Here is a 20,617-nt window from a genome sequence, read left to right on the forward strand (position 1 = left end):
CTTCCCCTCACTTCCCCTACTCTTCTTCTCCACCTTCGTCCACCCTTCTCCCCCGCTCTCCTCTCCCTCACTACACTCCATACTGTCACTATCCGTCTCCCTTTCCTTGGCTGAAGTCTCCGTCACCTCACTTCCCTCTCCAGTCTCCACACGTCGCACCCCGAGGGGACACTGTAGGGCTCGCACCCGGCGACTCGCGTCCCTCCTGACGCAAGCCCTCATTCCATTCGTTCCCATCTCGATTTACCCAAAACCCTGGACAGTCTTCCACTGGCCGGGGCCAATCACGAGGACGCCACTCTCCCAGCCGATAACCTGCATCGTTCGCCTTCCACCACCGCTCACTCCCCTTCATGTCCGATCGCCACCAAAACTAGTTCAAAATCGCCGCGGACCGTCGCCACCAGCTCTCTCCCCAAAAGACTTGTCCATGCCACAAGACTTGTCCACGCCACAAGACTTGTCCACGCCACGAAGCCCCGCCTCAAGCCCGTCCACGCCACGAAGCCCCGCCCAGACGTTGGGCTCTGTGGCTCTGCAGATATACCCTACTCGTTTTGTGCGTCACCACCGTGACGTCATTACGTGCGTTTGCGCACGGCTCCGGCACAGTATTTCATAGTCAGCAGAACTTCAGGAAGAGTTCAACGGTTGTTTGGTAGATGGGTTGAGGAGTTCGCGACGGTGCTCGAGGAAACATGGATGATGATGATGATGTTGATGACTGCTATGATCCTCTCCCGAGGTCGGGAGCCAGAAGTAGGAGTAGGAGTGAACGAAGTATGGCGCCGTTGTCTGGCCCTAGTTCCCCCCAGGGTTCGACGTCGGGAGCCAGGGGCGGTGGAGCAAGTGGTGGCCGTGATGAAGGAGAGGGTGTGGATAGGGATATGGAGTGTAGAGTAGGTGAGGAAAACGGGGGAGAGGGGTGGGAAAAGGTGGGGAAAAAGAGCAGGGAAAGTGGGGGGAAGGGGAGTAAGAGGAAGAAAGAGGGGGGAGATAGCTTGAGTGGGTCAGAGGATGAGGGTAGGCAGAAAGAGTTTGTAGGTTTGAATGTAGTGGTGCGATTCGAGGGAGTAGACGGAGTTAGGAACATAGAGCCGAGTCAGCTGTCAAACCTCATTAGAGCACAGTTAGGAGAGGTAAGGTACGGAAAGGTGTTAGATGATGGGAACTTATTTATAGGGTGTGTAAGTGTAGTGCAGGTAGAGAAGGCTAGGGAAATGAAGAGCATTGGCAAAGTGAAGGTCTGTGGAGTAGGGATAGTAGGGGAGAAAAGGGATGGTGGGTGCAAGGGGGTGATTAGTGGAATTCCAATTAAGGTTAGTATGGAGCAGCTGTTAGAAGAGTTGAGGAGTGACAAACGTAATGGGAAAGTTAAGAGTGTAGTTAGGATGAAGAGAGGTGTAGAGAAGGAGGAGACAGGGACGATAGTTATTCAGTTTGAGGGTGAGGTTAGTCAGAGAGTATTTTTAGGGTTTTTGGCATATAGGGTTAGGGAGTTTGTGCCAAAACCGTTGAGATGTTACAGGTGCCAGGAGTTTGGTCATATAGCTAGGTCATGTAGGAAGGGACAGAGATGTGGTAGATGTAGTGGGGAGCATGAGTATGGGGAGTGTGACATGGGAGTGGAGCCGAGGTGTTGTAGTTGTGGTGGGAAGCATAGTGTAGCGTATTGGGGTTGTGAGGCGATGAAGCGAGAGGTAGTGGTCCAGCAGGTGAGAAGGGATGATAGGATTTCGTATGCAGAGGCAGTTAGGAAGGTAGGACAGGGAAAGCAAGGTAAGGAAGGAGAAGGGCATTTGGCAGTAAGGGTAGTGCAGGAGGATCAGGGGAAGCAAGGTGTGGATAAGGGGTTTAGAAAAGGGCATTTGTCAGTAGAGGAAGTACAGGAGGAGAAAGAGAGGGTGTGGGGGGAGAAGTTGGAGATAGTGGCATTTGTGACAAGAGTAGTGAATACAATAGTGATGGTTAGCAGTAGGACAGAGAGGTTAAAGTTAGTAGTTGAAGCAGCAGTACTAGACACATGGGTATGAAGGGGTTGACAATGGGGCAAGTATCAAGGGAGTTAGGGAAGTTAGGGAAGAAGGTGGTTGTGAGTGATCAAGTAAGAGAGTTAGGGAAGGTGGTGGTGAGTGTAGAAAAAGCCAGAGTCAGCCCACAGGAGGCAATGAATGACTCGTAGATTAGGATTGGAGAGGGTGGTGATGTTAGGGAAGGGGTTTTGTTTTGGGTGTTATGGGGTTTAATGGATTGTACAGTATGTGGCGGTATGCGCCTTCAGTGGTCGCGATCTGCCATTAACTCATGGAAGAAGAAGAAGAAGAAGAAGAAGGAACGATTACATGTGAGGTGAGTTGCGTCGGGTTAATCTCCGCCGGATAAACGCTTATAAAAGTTGTAATTTGTGTTTAAACGTTATCTACTTGTTGCTACATGTTCCGTAATATATTCCACTCATCCTATGTACATTCTGTTCGGATCCAAGATCACTAACCCACCTTTTTAATATTAGTTTAGTCTCGGAGAAAGTAGGCTAATGCTAACGAGACCGCCTGTTTGCTAGCTCCTGGCGAACTAGCTATTGTCTATTACTAGCTAGCTACTAGCTGTTGTTAGCTCTCTCGCCCTATCAGCTCAAGTGTTTCACGCTGACTACAGTAGCTAGTTCTGTTCTGTTTATCAGATGAAACCAAGCAACTGCACACCAAATTTAATGATTGTGCATCTGATGTGTGTCACACAGGTATGGAGATGTTTGTGTCTGTTTCTTTTGAAAACGTTTTTATGATTTACTGTGTAATGAAAGGCTGTAGGCCTAATAGCCTTTTAGCTCATCCACACCTGGGCCCCGTTCCTCGTACGTGGGTAACTGAGTTAGCCGGATAATTGTCAGGATAACTTGACATAAGTCAGGCTTTAGTTTTCGGTTCCACGAAGCAAGTTTGGCAAAATCGCTATAGCAACACATCCATAAACTTGAACCTGCTCCAGCGCAGGCTAACTTAAGTTAGCTGGGCCCTCGGGAAAAAATGGCAGCTCCCTTCCTCAGAGATCCCATTATATTTAACATTCTGAATAATGTTTTTGTGCTTCGTTTTTCTAGAGGGGTTTGATTGATTGATTGAAAACTTTATTAACAGATTGCAGAATGGGTACAGTACAGCTCAATACATACAATTGTTAAGGGGATGCAGACCAGAGAAATACTTTCTTCTTGTTTACATCAGGGTCCCCCATTTTCAATTCATCGTAACATATATGACATATATGACATACAGATGGACAGTACTGCTACATCAATACATTTATGACATACCAGATGTGCAAATACAGTACTGTTTATGATACGAAAATAGTCCAGAAAAAAGAGTATATACATTTGACGTAGAAACTGTACATTGGAGGAGGTTGGGTAGGTGGGGGCGACTGTACATTGTAGGTGGTTGGGTGGGGGGGGGGGGGAGGTTGGGTAGGAGTGGGGGGGGGGGGGGGGGGGGGGGTTGGGTAGGAGGGGTGGGTGGGGGACACTGTACAACTGTACAAGCATGATGGTCGCGAGATGATTTCCAGAATGTATTGATTTCATAGAATGTTAGCCCCTTTCGGGACTGATGCACCGAGTGAATACACCGTTCCTTATACCTTCATAGAAAAATCCCATAATTAACTCTGTCTCGCTTTTCTCTATCAAAACGCTCGTCGTACAAGTATAGCAGAGACATTTCAAAGGTACTCACAGTTGCACAAGGGTTTTGGACAGACAAACGCTAGGGTTTGAAAGCTCTGTGTTGCTAATAAACTTTTAAATAATTTTTATAAACTGGTCAACACTGCCTTATTTACGCCTTTTTTCAATCAATCAATCAAGCCTGATGCGCATCAGGCAGCTGAAGCCGTTTTGAGCAGTGTTGACCAGTGACCTGTGCATCACAGTCTCGAAAGGGGCTAATAGAATGTGTGAAATAGGCCTATAATTAAAAACAATTAAAATACATTGAACTGGTAAAATAAATGCTTTTCAAATGTAAAATAATAGACCTAAAATATTGATAATAAATCATATTCAGCCTATGGATTTACTTTGTCCTACATAATGCACGTCATAGCTACACCTGTTTGAGCTGCGGGATGAGGCGTGCTTGTTTCTGACGAAGAATGCGTCCCAGCTCTGCCCACCTCCGATGCCGACTGGATAACAAGGCTAGCATGTCTTGCATATTTGCAGAAATTAATGGACTTAATCTGTCACTACAAGGTGAAAACACAACCATCCTGTTGTTCAATGATAAAATACATGCACTCACGAGGAAACTCAAGCGTTGGAGTAGAAATGGGCCGGATTTATATTTCCAGAGCTTGATGAATTTATGGAATTAACTGAGTGTGAACACAGTGAAGATATCTATAACTCGCCTCCAAGCCCTTCTTGAACTGTTTAAAACGTTTTTTGACTTTAGTTGCCATTATCGGCTTGACATTAACTTTTTGAATGAGATAACTAAACGTACTTGTCCGAAATGTACTTGTGAGAAAATAAAGGCCTATTAAAAAAAAAAAAAAAACGACAAGAGATTTGGACAATTATTATGATTTAATAACTTAAACACAGTGGGCTAGATACACAAAGAATGGATTGCACGGTGCTAATTGCACCCTTACTTACAATTCATTATGAATTGAAAATGGGGGACCCTGATGTAAACAAGACTAAAGTCTTTCTCTGGTCTGCATCCCCTTAACAATTGTGTGTATTGAGCTGTACTGTATTGTGCATTCTGCAATCTGTTAATACAATTTTCATCCAATCAGGTGATTGATTGAATGAAAACTTTATTTACACTTTGATAACTCGCCATGCGTTGAGTGCCAATGATGAGTTTTCTCGTTATTTAATCGTTATTTCTTTTATTAGCGATATCCATTCATTTTTCATCTATCCAGCCTGATGTTATCATTGGGAATGGCTCTGAGCTCGAAAAGGGCAAATACCGCCCCCTATCGTCTCCCGGATGGTAATGCACATCATTGGATTGGATTGAGTGGCCATGTGCATCAGAAAAAAACTCTGGTCCAGGGTTTCCCCATCTCTGGCAAGCAGTGTCTGTTACCACATTCACTGGGGAGGCTCGGAGCAGCTTTCCATTATGTGTTTCGGACTATAACGTTGGATCAATAAACGCGATCAATATTTGGAATGGCGATCAGGAATTGGATTAATCTTGCAGAACATCTGATGTGAGGTAAGGACTCTATTTTACCAGTATTGGGTTAATCAGATGTTTTTTTCATAGCGATCACAACATGTCTGTGTGTGTGTGCGTGTATGACGTTAGCACTGACCAGGTCATGGATAATAATTTTTTCAGCCCGCTTCTCTAGCGTGCATAAGTACACATATACTATCGATAATCTAGCATTTATTTGAAAACGATTCATAAATCAGCCGAAAAATGACAACGTGTTTTGTGTATTCCACTAAAGGGCTATTATCGCGGAATTTCTCTGAAATTACTAGAACTCTCCGAAACTATACTCGTATTCAAAATGGTATAAAACGGAAATGTACCAATGAAAAAACAATCAGTTTCGTACATGTTGACTGCAAGCAAGTCATTGATAAGCGAGGGGTGTTTTAGACCCATAGCCATAATTTAAGATATAGTTTAAGCGTTCGCAAATATTCCCGACCTCCCATTGACTAAAGCGCTGGCACTCAAGGGGTTATCTGGGCAAAGGGGCGTGGCACCCAATGTGTTAACAGATTGCAGAATGGGTACAATACAGTACGGCTCAATACACACAATTGTTTGGGGATTATATATATATATATTTTTTTACTTGTCCGGTCGGACAAGTTAAATTGTATTGTGCTTGTCCGACAATTTTTTTTACTTGTCCCGGACAATAGGACAGTCTGCCGTGTACTTCGGCGCACGCCTCACATATCGGCATGTAACTCGAGAACCGGTGAACGGATTTTGTCGCCTGGAACGGCAATAGACGGGCAACAAAGAGGGCTTTAATTCGATCTATATATTGTATTAAGAAATATGCACACCAGAGACGCTAGAGGTCGGCAAAGAGGCGCGTCATGCCGGTGGGCAAGTCGTCCTCAAGAGGGCCCGTATACGGGCCGTTGCCAGTTAAAGGGGAACTATCTTATAAATGGCCTTTTTGAGTGTTTAGCATTGTTTCCTAGCTATGTGAACTTATATTAATATGATCTATGTCTCAAAATTCTCATATTGGCGCATTCTTCCAATTCTCCTCTCACAATATTCACCCTCACTGAACTGAGTCGTTTGAAAATGTGCCTATATGTGATGTCATATAGTCACTGCTGCATGTTAATGTTCAGGCGGCGCTGCCACACAGTGGTTTAGGAGGCACCTGCAGCTGCGGCTGCAAAACAGCTCGAAATCTTGAGGTAGAAAAATGCTGTTTTTGAGGACTTGATTAGAAATACAAAACAATGAATAAAAAAAATATATATATTACAGAGGTGTTCCATAGACTCACAGGAATTGTGTAAAAGTGCCCAAATAGTGAAAGAAATAGTAAAATAGTTCCCCTTTAAGAGAATTTATTAAAGTAACAGAAATTAGAACAAGGCATACGCTGTGTTGACACATTTATTAATATTACTATGTGAATACTTAGGAGAGAGATCAACTCAGTTAGTTATTACTATCTGAATACTTAGGACTTAGGAGAGAGATCAGCTCAGTTAGTTATTACTATGTGAATACTTAGGAGAGAGATCACCTCAGTTAGTTATTACTATGTGAATACCTTTATTATGAGAAATCAGATCAAAATGTTCCCAGGCAGGGAAAATCTCCTCTTTCTAGCTCGTTCCATCACAAAAAAAAGAAGCTGGAACAGATAGCAAACAAACGTGCAATAAATGCCTAAGTCGACGCAGTGTGAGGTCATAGCTAGGTGACTATTGCGTTTTGTTGCCCCATTATCTCAAATCGCAAGGCAAATGTCCTGAATCAGTCACGACTGTCATGTGGTACGACCGGCAAGCGAAGTTCAACGTCACCACACATATGTCATCAACACGAGCCTTGATACACTCCACATAAATTCCCAGATTATTCAACAAACGCTTTGTGTGTTTGTGTTTACAGTGTGAAGTCTCTCTGTGGCAGAACTCTACTGGACCAAGACTTTCTACTAAAACATCTGGATCAAAACATTCTTCTTGTGTAAACACAGACATCAGACTGGACACCACAATATCTGTAAGTACAATTATGTTTACTTTGCTTTCTTCTTATTGCTCCTTCCTTGCAGCTGCGGTGCTTGAAAGGAGCCTTGAAGTTGTACAATCCCACCTTAATTGTAAAAAAATCCAAATGTTTTACATTTATAGTACTTTGATTGATTGATTGATTGAAAAGTTTATTAACAGATTGCAGAATGGGTACAGTACAGTACAGCTCAATACATACAATTGTTAAGGGGATGCAGACTAGTGGTCTGCAAGGGCCTTGAAATAAAGCCCGAGCCCTACCCGAGCCCTTGAACTTCAGGCCCTGCCCGAAAATAAGCCCGACTATAAATAATATTTTAGGCCCTAGCCCGCCTGAAAACCAGATTTTTTTTTAATTATTATTAATTTTTATTTTTATTTTGTTTGTATTTGTTTTAAATATTCGAAACACGGTTTTATATGAACTTAATAAATAAACAAAAACGAAAATGTTCAATAGGTCTACCTAAATAACAGATAGTGAAAACGAAAGAAACATTAATATATATATTATAACATATAGCCAACATTTTTTTTAATTTTTTTGTTTTAAATATTCTAAACACTGTTTATATATTAACTTAATAAATAAACAAAAACGAAAATGTCCAATAGGTCTAACTAAATAACACATATCATGCTGAAAATTAACAACCATTATATAGCCTTTTTTCGCAAATTCTATTTCCCAGCGCGAGCCAGCCTCGTAAAACTCGTAATTTGAAGGCTATATGGAATCTTCTTTGACACACACAGTCACACACACGACACAATAGCCTACTCAGTCACTACAAACAAACAGAAATCAGAAATCAGATTTCGAGCAGAGCAATATTTATATATGAAAGCACAACAGAACAGGGAAGCGTGACCACACACCAGCAAATACTAATAAATCAGAAAATAATAACTTATAAATCAGAAAATAATAATACAATATTTGGCTTATGGCATTGGCCTACCGCTTTGAACAAAGTCCACTCCAGATGTCCAAAATCGAATAACAATGAACTTTAACGTATAGGCTAATAATAAATTATAATCGACCTTTCAGGGCATAATGCCTATTTGGCCAACCTTGCCTCTCTCTCTTGAACTATTTACATTATTCATTTAATTCCTTTAGAATTTAAATGCGTCGTGGAGGAGAAGAATAGAGTCCACCGTAGATGGCTTCAGCGTGGTTCTCCTTTTATCCACTACTCTCCCCGCGACACTGACATTTCTCTCGCTGCTGCTGCTACTTGCGGGGATGCTGAACACAGAGCGTGCGAGTCTGGCAAGCAATTTGTTTATTACTATTATTGCTGTGAATTGTGTTGTGTGTGTGACATGTATACTACTGACCTTGCGGTAATCATCGGTCCACATGTCGGTGGTCATCCCCACGTTTACATTGGACATTATGTCTGATATTTCCTTGACGCGCTCGTCTTTTTTTGTGGCTGCAATATCAAGACATTTTCTCGATATAGTGGTAGGATGCGGCAGCACGTCTTTAGCTGGGAGACGGCCATATGTAGCTCCAACATTTATGAGCTCTTGCACCAGAGACACAAAGCCCTCTCCGGCAACTGATTGAAAGGGCCTGATATCCCGACAACAGAACTGAACACATTTATCCAATACTGCAGATTTAACTTTTGTTGGCACTGGTGCTGGAAGGAAGGCTGTCAGTGGCAACTGTTGTGACTGACTAGCATTCAAACGACCGCAGCCACCGCGTTCAACGTGTCGCAAGAGGGAGGACGTGCCAGTCTTTTTGCTGTCGTATTTTAAAATTGCGCTGCACTCTCTACACTGCACACTTCCAATAGGCTCCTTAGTTGTACTACTTACAATCAGGTCGAAGTGCTTCCACAAACTAGACTTCCCAGTCACATTAGCAACTTTTAGAAGCTCCCCCTTAGCTAGTTTCTGCTTCAATTCTTCCATGGCTACCGTCCTTCAGCAGCCAGCACAAGAGCACATGTTCTACTCTCGAGTTTATTATTAAATCGTCACCGCGCAAAATCGAAACTAAAAAAAAAAAAAAGGAGGGGCTGCCCGGGCCCGGCCGAGCCCGAATTATTTATTAAAAAAAAAGCCCTACCCAGCCCGAACCCGCCGGGCCGGGTCGGGCCCGGTCGGGCTTGGGCAAGGTTGCAGTCCACTAATGCAGACCAGAGAAAGACTTTCGTCTTGTTTACATCAGGGTCCCCCATTTTCAATTCATCATAACATATATGACATACAGATACAGTACTGCTACATCTATACAGTTATGACATATCAGATTTGCAAATACAGTACTGTTTGTGATACAAAAGTGTCCATAAAAGGAGTGTATATACATTTGGCGTAGAAACTGTACATTGGAGGAGGTTGGATGGGTGGGTTGGGTGAGGGCTGTACATTGGAGGTGGGGGGGGGGGGGGGGGGGGGGGTTGGGTAGGGGACACACACACATTTTACACTGTACATTGGAATACTGACAAAGCCTTACTTGGTCATTTACTGTACAACTAGGTTAGGACATTTGTAGGGGCCAGTTTCCATCTCTTTACCATCTCCATGGTCAACTAACTGCTAGCATCTGCAGCAACGTAATTCTCTTCACAATGAAAGATTACATTTCTCCCGATACCCGAAGCTACCTCTGATAGCTTTATATAGCTGTAAGTGTAAAGACATTCATTGTCCATAGACCACCACTTCTGGTATTCTGAAATCATGGGAGAGAGAGCGGGGGGAGAAAATGAACGCCCATGGGGAGTAGGTGCTGAAAAAAATGACTATAGCTCAGGCGTATAAAAGTCTATTGGATCATGTCTCCAGCACCTCCACAGCCGTAGCTACAATCACGTAACGTCAAGGCTCTCATCCACATTAATTTATTTTCTCCCCCCGCTCTCTCCCATGAGCTCAATGTAACGCGGAAGTGCAGTGGTCTATGAATTGGTCAAAAATAATGGAGAGCTCTTCTGAGATACACATACGTAGTAAAACATCAGTGAAATAAAGCTGCTGTTTGATAGTGTTATATTTTTCTTGACAAGTGAATGACAATTGACAATACGGATGTATTGTTTAGCCCAAGAGTAGCTTATTGATAATTTGTTTGTAATATGTTTATCAGATCAACATAAGCATAATAGATCTAAATAACTTAGTTAGTTCACACCTTATTTCACATTCAATTCAGTTTTATTGTCATTGTATAATGAGCGAGGCATATACAACAAAATTGACAGTACAGGGCAATCAAATTAAAATACACACATAAATCATCATCATCATAAGACACTTAAAAATACCTAGATAAAAATATGTATAAGAATATCTAGGAAACCTATAGGAGACATTAGAGTAGACGGTAAAGTGCAGCATTCATGGTGGTAGTCAGGTAAACTGACGGTGCATAATAGTGCATGTGATGGGTAAAGTGGTTAGAGTGCAGAGTTCATCAGGGCTACAGTCCTGGGAAAAAGGCTGTTTTTGAATCTCGTGTTGTGAACCCGGAGACACCTGTACCGTTTCCCACTTGATAGGGGAACAAACAGTCCATTGCAGAGGTGGGTGGGGTCAGGATCATGTTGCACCCTCTCTGCATGCAGCGATTCAGGTATAGATGTCCTTGATAGACGGGTAATTGGGTGCTGATGGTGAACTCTGCGGCCTTAACTACCCGCTGCAGGGCCTTCTGGTCGGCAGCGGTGCAGTTGCCATACCACGCCGTTATGCAGGATGTTAAAATGCTTTCTGTAGCGCAGCGGTGGAAGTTGGCGAGGTGTTTTTGTGACAGGTTGGCTCTTTTTAGCCTCCTCAGTGTTGTTGGGCCTTTATCAGGGATGGGGTGTTTTTTGTAAAATTTTTATCTTTTATTATCAAAAATATAATTTGTATTAATTTGCTATTCATATATTTCCTCATTTCATCCAGTCATTATTTCACTTCATCATTTCATCACATGAATGAATGAAGTTTATTTCAAGCCATTTAGCAAAAAACAACACGCAAATCAAATTACAAGTTGTCCGAAAAAGTTAGGGCTGAAGGCCTGAAGCTACAAGCTTGTAAATGCCCTAAAGTTTCAAGTTCAAGTTTCAAGTTTCTTTAATAGTTGTCATACAGAAGTACAGAATACTTTTGTACAAAATGCTTCTTACTGTTGCGCTCCAGAGACTGTGCAAGACAAGATAAGTATGAAATAAAAACATAGTAAAATTAGAAGTAAAAAAGAGTGCATCATCTTAAATGTATCGCTGATCTTCATTATCGACCAAACTTTCTTTTTGAACAATTGATCTAATCAATTTGTTTCGAAACACATGGTTGATGGAAACCATCCACGGCATACTTCTCAAGAATAAGTTGTTTGTGCATCCTTTTGAAATTAGCAGTATTTTTTCTTTCTTTTAACTCCTCCTTTTAACTCCTTTTAACAACTTCACCCCACAGATAGATATGCACATGCTCTTCAAGTGGTGTGTACAGTCTGCTGTTTTAAGTTAAATCTCCCTCTGAAGTTATATCCCCCTTCTCAGGGAACAAAATAAGTACCTGCCAACCGCCAATGGCGGGCAGATTTAAGGTTTGGCGACTAACAATGAGAGGTCTGCCCGCCACCCGACAAGAACAAGTTACAGGTTGAAAAAACCCTCAGCTCGGAACTAGGCAAAATCTGCATATGGCTCGCTGATAACAAACTATCATTACACATGGGCAAAACAGAGTCCATTCTCTTCGGTTCAAATAACAAACTCAGCAAGACCGACGGCTTCTCAGTTACAGTGGGTGACAATATTGTCACAAGGAAAGACGAAATTACCTACCTGGGTTCCATCCTAGAGGCAAATCTTTCCTGTGACAAAATGGCATCCAATGTAATAAAAAAAGTCAACCAATGAACTAGATTCTTGTACCGGATCTCCTCTCTGGTAAACAAGAATACCCTGAAGACTCTGGCAGGAGCACTCATTCAAGGGTACTACGACTATGCTTGCACCTCATGGTACCAAAGCACCTCAAAGGCGCTAGAAAACAAGATTACAAACAACACAAAACAAACTGGTCAGACTACTACTTGACCTTACCCCCAGAACCCACCTCACCCCTGCCCACTTTGACAACCTAGGATGGCTTAGAGTAGACGACAGAGTACAGCAACTTGCAATGGGCCTGGTCTACAAGATACACTATACGACTCTTAAAGAGCACCTACGGGAGGCTGCAATTCGAAACTGGCCACCGTAAATGCCCAAACCCCTCACCACCTCCTAATAGACAGTCTCCTTTTCACCGCATGTATATATTCTCTCCCCGCCGTATGTATATTTCTCTCCCACCCACCCACCCCCTCCAAATGTACAGTCTCCACCCCACTGTATATATATTTCTCTCCCACCCACCCACCCCCTCCTAATGTACAGTCCCCTCCCCATCATTATACTCTGTCAGGATCTATGGGTAACAGTACTGTATATTTGAATACCGTTTATGTCACAAATGTATCAGTACTAAATACCTGTATGTCCCTATGCCATAAATGTCATGTATGTTGTGTAGGTCATAAATGTCGATATGAATTGAAAATGGGGGACCCTGATGTAAACAAGACAAACGTCTTTCTCTGGTCTGCATCCCCCTAACACTTTGGCGACCACTGGGCTTAGTCTAATTAGTGGCTAGAGGACCGGGGAATGTAAACAGACGTGACCCTGTTTGTTGAGCTATATCTATACTTTATAGTATTGCTATCTGTCCATTCGCATTGTCAATTGAGTTCATAAACCGTCCCTTCAAAATGGCTTAAAGAAAAAATAAATGCATCGGTAGGTTATCATTTTATAGCGCCGTGAATATAAGCTTTATCGCAGATTTTGTCTCATATTTTCTGAATATTCATTCATTCATTCATTCATTCATTCATTCACCTGGCGTGTAGTTCATATCGATACTCTTATTTTGAAAATAAGTCTCATTTCCGCCCCAAGCGCAGCTCCAGTCATAATATCTATGGCTCCGGCAGCTAGCAACGTTCGGTTCATATGATACTCTTATTTTGAAAAAACCTGTGGCAACTCCCCGAGTCATATCCGCCCAGTCCGTGCTTCTGCTCGCATTAAAGCCGTGCAGGGCTACACAGCAGTGAGCCTATTTTGCGAGCCGAAATAAGTCTGTGGTGTTAAATTTTTTTCTTTCTCACAACGGGTCAAATGCATCTAACATGCGTTGCATCGTCGTAGGGCTGGGCGATATGGAAAAAAATCATATTGCGATAACGATATGATAATTTTATTTTATTTCTCGATATCGATAATTATCGAATTGTTATAAGTATTAAAAACTTTTTTTTTTTTTTTTTTTTTTTTTTTTAAACAACAGATGTATGTTTATTTTGCAGCAATTCTTTGTCATTGCCGCCATCTTTAGTGTTACATCCCCTCACACTCCAGTTCTCAGGCTGCAGCTGGTTTAAAAGCTAAAGTAAACCGGCTTCTCTGCTGGCTGTGGCTCCAGAGGAGTTGAACAGTTCTGGCTCTGCTAGTTTATTTTCGATCTTTTGGCGCTTTTTTGGTGGACAAACCACCGCACATGTGCACTGTGACTCGTGACTGGAGTCTAGTTCTGCTAGCACACATAGCCTACTGTGTACAGACGGTTTCAAAATGTATTTTAAATTAGAAAGCAAACAAAATAAATGGACAAGAGAAAAAGAAATCTGAATTTGGTCAGTATTGTCATTTGGACAAGCAAAGCCATTACTTTAAGTTGCAGGCAAGAAAGACAAGTCTGTCCACTGTCTCTGGTTTTAAAACTGCCCTGTTGCAGGTAAAAAAAAAAAAAAAAAAACGATTTTTCGATTTTTTTTTATTTCGATATTCGATATCGATTATTAAAATATATCGCGATATTTATCGTTATCGTTATATCGCCCAGCCCTACATCGTCGCCATTCCTTTATGCCCACATCGCCTGAAATGAACGTTACGTTAGCGTAAGCTAACAAGCTAATCCTGATCAGAGGCAGAGCCATAGAGAACAGCAGACGGTGTGGACTGGGGAAAGGGAAATGGGGGGGGGGGTTGTGTGTGTGTGTGTGTGTGCGTGCGTGCGTTTGGAAAGACGATGAAGTCACTAGTCAGGACTCAGGACAGGAGTATATTATAGTAAACTGAGGATTACGGATGGACAGATAATGTTGATATTCAAATATAAAAAAGTTTCGAGAGGAGTGGAAGTTTTAAGACAGACTAGACTACAATATGATGCGGGGGTGGTGAGTTGAAACAGTGTGTGTGTCCCAACCCCACTTCTATGTTTCAATAAATTCAAGTTCAAGTTTCTTTTGTTAGTGTCATACAGAAGTACAGAATACTTTTATACAAAATCCTTCTTTCTGTTACGCTCCAGAGACTGTGCTAGACAAAAAAAATAAGTATAAAATAAAATAAGTATAGCAAGTAAAAAATAGAAGTCACGTATGTAGACACAAGTGTTCAGTATGTACATGTTCAATGCAGAGTAGAAGTAACTGAGTTACCATACAATATACTATATAATATACTAATATACAATATACTATATAGTGCAAAGCACAAATGGGATGAGGTACAATGTAGGTACAATTTACAGTAAGGTGTACTGAGGTATGGGTTGTAGTGCAAATTATTTGCCAATAAATATAAAGTGTGTTTAGGTGTTCTAAAGTGTGTAGAGTGGGTGCTGCAGTGAGTTGTTTGTTTAAAGTGAGTGTGTGCGTGTGGTAGGGCTGTCTTAAATACTTCGAAGCTTCGAAGCTTCGTTCCATGGCACAAGCTTCGAACATTAAAAAAAAAATCGAAGTAAAAAAATAAAAATAAAAAATTATTAATATTTTTTTCTAATTTTTTCTTTTCTTTTTCTTTTTACTTCGGTGTGTGTGTGTGTGTGTGCATGGGGCCATTGGGTGGGGCCGGGGGACAAATACACTGGAGGAAAGTAACCCAGCTCAGCACTGCCCAAATTATATCATCACTATTGCCTGTTTGAAGGATCTCATCCTCAAACACATATACACCACCTACACGCCTATTCTCAGTCCTTGCCCCACAATGGTGGAATGAACTACCCACCCCAGTTAGGACAGCCGAATCCCATCCAATCTTTCGCCGTCGACTAAAGACGCACTTCTTCAACCATTATCTGAAATAAAATTTTAAGAATAAAATAAAAAAAAACTAACCCTAACTAACCTTACTGTCATGCACTTGTCCTAATAAACTAACCTACACTGTAACACGCAACACTTTGATGAATATTGTTACTCAGCTGATAAAGTTGTATCCTTCCTGATGACCTGTCGTACAGAACTTGTAAGTCGCTTTGGATAAAAGCGTCAGCTAAATGACAATCTAAATGTGAATGTAAATGCCTTGTAGAATTCCACACATAAGAAAGAAAGATACTGGGATGAATAAATAAAATAGGAAATAAAATGTAGAAATTCATGCAATACATAAATAAATATGAATCTCCATATATGAAATAGAACATTTAGATAAGGTGCTACTGAGATGTTTTGGTGAGTTCTTTGTTTTTTTGTGGAAGTAGCCCTTCTTAAAAATGCATGAACATTCACTGATAATTGGTCTGTAGTGGAGTCTACAAGGTCTACATTGCCGGACCATGTAGAATCCGGACCTTGTAGACTGACATAATTCTGTGCATAGTTTAGTCTACACAGGCCATATTTCAAATAATCTAAATCTTACTTCATCTTAAACATTCTTGATTTGGGGGATTGGTAGTTCCCATGAAATCTGAAGTTGTTCAAATGACAACAGCGATCCACCTTGAATTAAATCACACAGCCGAGTGAAACCTTGTTGCCTGCGTCACAGTCACGAAAGGGGCTACTTAATTAATTAATCCAATCCACTTTATTTATAGAGCACATTTAAAAACAACAAAGTTTACCAAGTGCTGTACAATTCCCACAACAAATTTTTTTTTTTATCGAAGCTTCGAATTAAAATCGAAGCTCGGCCCCGAAGCTTCGATTGCCAAAAAAAACTTCGAAGGTCAACCCTAAAAAACACACATGGCATGATGGAATACCATAAACATATTTCTTGATGTTTCCTTTTTTAAGTAAGTAAAGAGGCCTATGTTCATATCTGTGAGCACAATTTATAACACAAAAAGAGAGACGTGTAGCCTATTTATTTATTTAATATTTTATTTATTAATTTTATTATTATTATTTTATTTGTTGCCATGCCTAAAATAATAGTGAAGCATAGGGCTAAAACATTTTCATAAACAATAATATCATTTTTTGTTATAATAAAAGCTATTCTATACATTTGTCTGAGTTATTGATTGAAAACTTTATTAACAGATTGCAGAATGGGTACAATACAGTACAGCTCAATACAACAACAGTGCTAAGACTGGAGGATGAAGACCAGAAAAAGACTTTCGTCTTTTTTACATAAGGGTCCTCCATTTTCAATTCATCAAAACATTTAGAGACATACAAATATACAGTAGTGGGCCGTGGGCCGTTAGGAGCTAAGTAACCTCGTTCCCAGCTTTATCTCGTGAGAGGAGCTAAGCCCAACCCAGTTCGAATCTTATTGGCTAATAATGAGGTAATAGGATGAATAAACAAAAAAATAAACGGCCTGGCGTCCTAACCTCGTTCACAGCTTTATCTCGTGAGCCTCCAGGCTGGCAGACTGTGACAGTGTTAGAGAGAGTGGGCGCAGTTTCGCTTGTTCGGTTAATTTCTCCAGGAGGGAGAAAATTATTATAACACAGAGATGAAAAATAATGATTTTTTTTATTATTGTAAACTATAAAAGAAATTATTTTTTTAATTTTTAATTTCTTTGGGGAAGCTTGGCTTCCCTTGGCTCCCATGAATATTCGCCACGGCATGTATGTCCCTATGCCATAAATGTTGTGTATGTCATAAATGTCACTGAATTTAAAATGGGTGGGGGGGGGGTAACTACATCGGATTATTGACAAAAGCGAAACAAGTAGGCTCCCTTAAAACGCTAATGCTATTAAAAAAAAATGCTTTAATCCCTGCGAACGCCAACAACGCTGTACAGCGTTTTTTTAGATCAATATTTCATTTTTTTCGCCATGGCATTCATAATTCATCCAGCCAACCTCCGGTGCTCCACCGGGACCCTGAATGAGACTGCAACGCCTCAAAACCGCCGCCTGGTTGATGGTCGGGCAGGCCATGTGAGCGGCGCGCAAGCGGCGCGGAGCGGGCCGTTTTGACGTGAGCGAGGAGTGGGTTTTAAAATGGGTCGGCGCGACGACGGGAGCGAGAGTTCTCCTCCGCTCCAAGCCACTCAGGTCCGCTCCTCAGTGCGCACAGCACTGGTCTGGGAGGCGTCTACCAGACCAGACCAGACGGCACCGGTCCACAATGCACCTGTCCTCAGTGTCCGTCCTGTAAACAGAATTGTGCTTACAAGAAATCCCACAACGTGAAAGCATGGCCGTGTTTGCTAAGTATTTAAAAAAAGTAACAGAATAAGTTCCAATGTATCGTGAAAGCAACTAACGATGATGGTGAGGAGACAGAATGTGCAGACTATATTACCGTCGGAAGAGATTCTTCTTGGAATCTAAAGAGACACATTGGGAGGAAGCATGACCACATATTTCGCGAACATAATGAGAAGAAATCCAAAGGTTTGTTGTCATTATTAGCCATTTTGAAATTGTTAGCCTTATTACAGCTTAATGTATTGTAGACCTAATATAAAGCATGCATTTATTATTTGTTTTAGATGCCCAGACGCAGCAGCAACAAAAAGAGAAACAGCGTGACTCACTGCACAATTTCCTCACTGGAAAAAAGGCACCTAACGTGACACGTGAAAGAAAAAGGGAGCTGGATGAAGCGTTTTATAAAATGATATCCATGGATTACGACCCCCTAAGTAAAGGAGAACGTGAAGGTATGAGACATTTTGCCGGCATGGCCCAACCAGGTTACACCCCGCCCTGCTACAATACTGTCCGGGACACACTTATGCCACATGCCATACAAGAGATGGAAGTCAAACTACGAGAGCTCATAGGAATGGGTGAAGGGTTCGTTCTTGCATCTGATATTTGGACAAGTAGAAGAGGCCACAGTTTCCTTGCTATTGTGGCAAGTTTTATCGACGGGACGTTCAAGGGCCACACGGTTCTGTTAGGCTGTGAGCACATAACAGGGTCTCACACTGCAGATCGCATATATCAAAAGTATGAAAGTGTGCTGAAAAATTGGAACATTCATCAACGCGTGATTCGTGTGGTGACAGACAGTGCCAGCAACATGGTCAAGGCATTTAACATCCTGCCTGACGCTGAAGGAGAAGAGGAGAAAGATGATGAAGTGGCACTGGTGGTGGAGGAAGGGGAGGAAATAGCGGAGGAGGAACCTGCGCTCTCGCAAAACCAAGTGGACGTGGTCACTAATACTGTAGAGGCTATGGTAAACCAGTACTTCACCGTATCAAGTTTACACCTGCGATGCCCAATTCATCTGCTTCAGTTAGCTATCAAAGACGCAGTTAACGAGCATGATGATATCAATTGCCTGCTAGTTAAAGTGGGAAAGCTAGTGAAAAGTGTGCGTAAGAGTTGTCTGAACACGGAGGAAACTGACTCTTTGGGTGTATGACCCACCACTGCTTGCCCGACGCGATGGAGCAGCCAGCTGCGCATGGTGGAGTCGGTCCTAAAGCTATTCAAAAAAGATGCATTGTGGCAGAGCAAACTTAAAACTACTGCCGCTATTCTCACACTTAATGACGTGCGTCGGCTCAATCACCTTGTTGAAGTATTGTCACCGCTGGCTGACCTCACAGACAACATGCAACGGGAGCTTGGGAATTTGGGCATGATTCTCCCAGCTGTAGGCGAGCTCAAATCCCTGCTTGTCAACAACAACGCTGCCCTTCCATTAGGAATAGCTTCTTTCGCGGAAACACTGTCCAATAACGTGTCCACTCGCTTCAGAATGTACTATGATGATAAACACCTCCTCTTCGCGTCGCTGTTAGATCCTCGTTTCAAAACAGAGTGGATAATCCGTGATGAGTTGGTTTGTAATAAACTTGGAGAAATACGCGACCTCCTCGTCAAAGAAACAGAGGAGATGACCGCAGCAGTCGCTGGTGCTGGAGAGGCAGCAGGTCAACCCGAGTCCAACGGCGGAGAATCTGACGCGCCCGAAGAAATCAAGAGGCCTCGTATGTTTGGATCATACTTCTCAGAGAATCAGCCCACGGGAGGAGGCAATGCGAAAACTGAAGTTGAAACCTACCTCTCGTCCCCAAGATCAAACCCTGACGATGTCAAAGATGTCATTGCATTTTGGAAACAAAATTCCAAGTCCCTTCCACGCCTGAGTAAAGTTGCCCGCAAAATGTTCAGTATTCCCAGTGGCTCTGCGAGCGCAGAGAGGGTGTTTTCCGCTGCTGGTTTGATGTCAAGAAATCACCGCATGAGTTTGAAGCCTCAGACATTGGCTAAACTCGTGTTCTTGAAAGTGAACTCAAAGATAATGTAGCTGCCATGGCACTGCATGGCAGATATAGGCACACGAGCATTGTTTTATTTTGTTTAAATGCACAAAGTGACAAAAACGAATAGCCTATAATATCCTACTTTATTGCAAAATGCAATAGGCCTGCCTAAAGTTAATGGCCATTATTTTTTATTTCATACATAAGAATGTAGCACTCTGTTTTAGATTTTATACATTTATATAAATGTAGCATATCCAACAGCACTTTTATATTGGTTGATTGTATTCGTGTTTTTCAAAGGCTATAGGGAACTTGCACATTGAGTATTTCGTTTGTGTTTTACTGTGAGACACTTTGTAGACAGTTATGTCGAGAGTTATATTTTTGTTTTCATAGGCATATTAGCTATGTGATTTCCTGAGTTCGTTTTGATAACAAGCCTGTTGCATTAATTGTCTTCAGTGGCTAAGCCAAGGCCTTAGGCCTATTACGGCCTCCTCTGAGGCTCATGTCATACACGTAATTTTGTATCCGTCTTATGCTGCCCTGGCTGTCAGTGATTATGTTCTACCTCAGATTGATTGGTTGATTTAATACTTTATTAACAGTATGCAAAAAGGTATAGGCCTACAGTGTAATTCAATTAGCTACGTCGGATAATACAAGGTATATGCCGAGGGCTGTGCATAATTATTCGTTTTTTTTGTGGTTCTTCCGTCACTGCGTTGAATGTCTTGGTGGTGCCCTGCCCATGGTGCAGTGGTAAATAAAAAAAATACCATATTCGGTTGATACATTTAAACTGGGTCTGTTTTCATTATTCTATGATATTTTAAATAAC

The 20,617-nt window shown here is 41.8% G+C and overlaps 1 long non-coding RNA gene across 1 annotated transcript in view; it reads left to right on the plus strand.

Moving 5' to 3' along the window:
• Positions 1-2,311: 2,311 nt before the first annotated feature.
• Positions 2,312-20,617, plus strand: part of LOC311241775 — a 46,492-nt gene continuing 28,186 nt past the window's right edge. The window contains exons 1-2 of the long non-coding RNA XR_014620573.1: positions 2,312-2,349; positions 7,137-7,250. This is a non-coding gene — a long non-coding RNA (uncharacterized lncRNA). The remainder of the gene's footprint in view (positions 2,350-7,136; positions 7,251-20,617) is intronic.

The sequence above is a fragment of the Notolepis coatsorum genome (genome assembly GCF_963971535.1).
Source record: "Notolepis coatsorum genome assembly, chromosome: 15".
NCBI lineage: Eukaryota > Metazoa > Chordata > Actinopteri > Aulopiformes > Paralepididae > Notolepis > Notolepis coatsorum.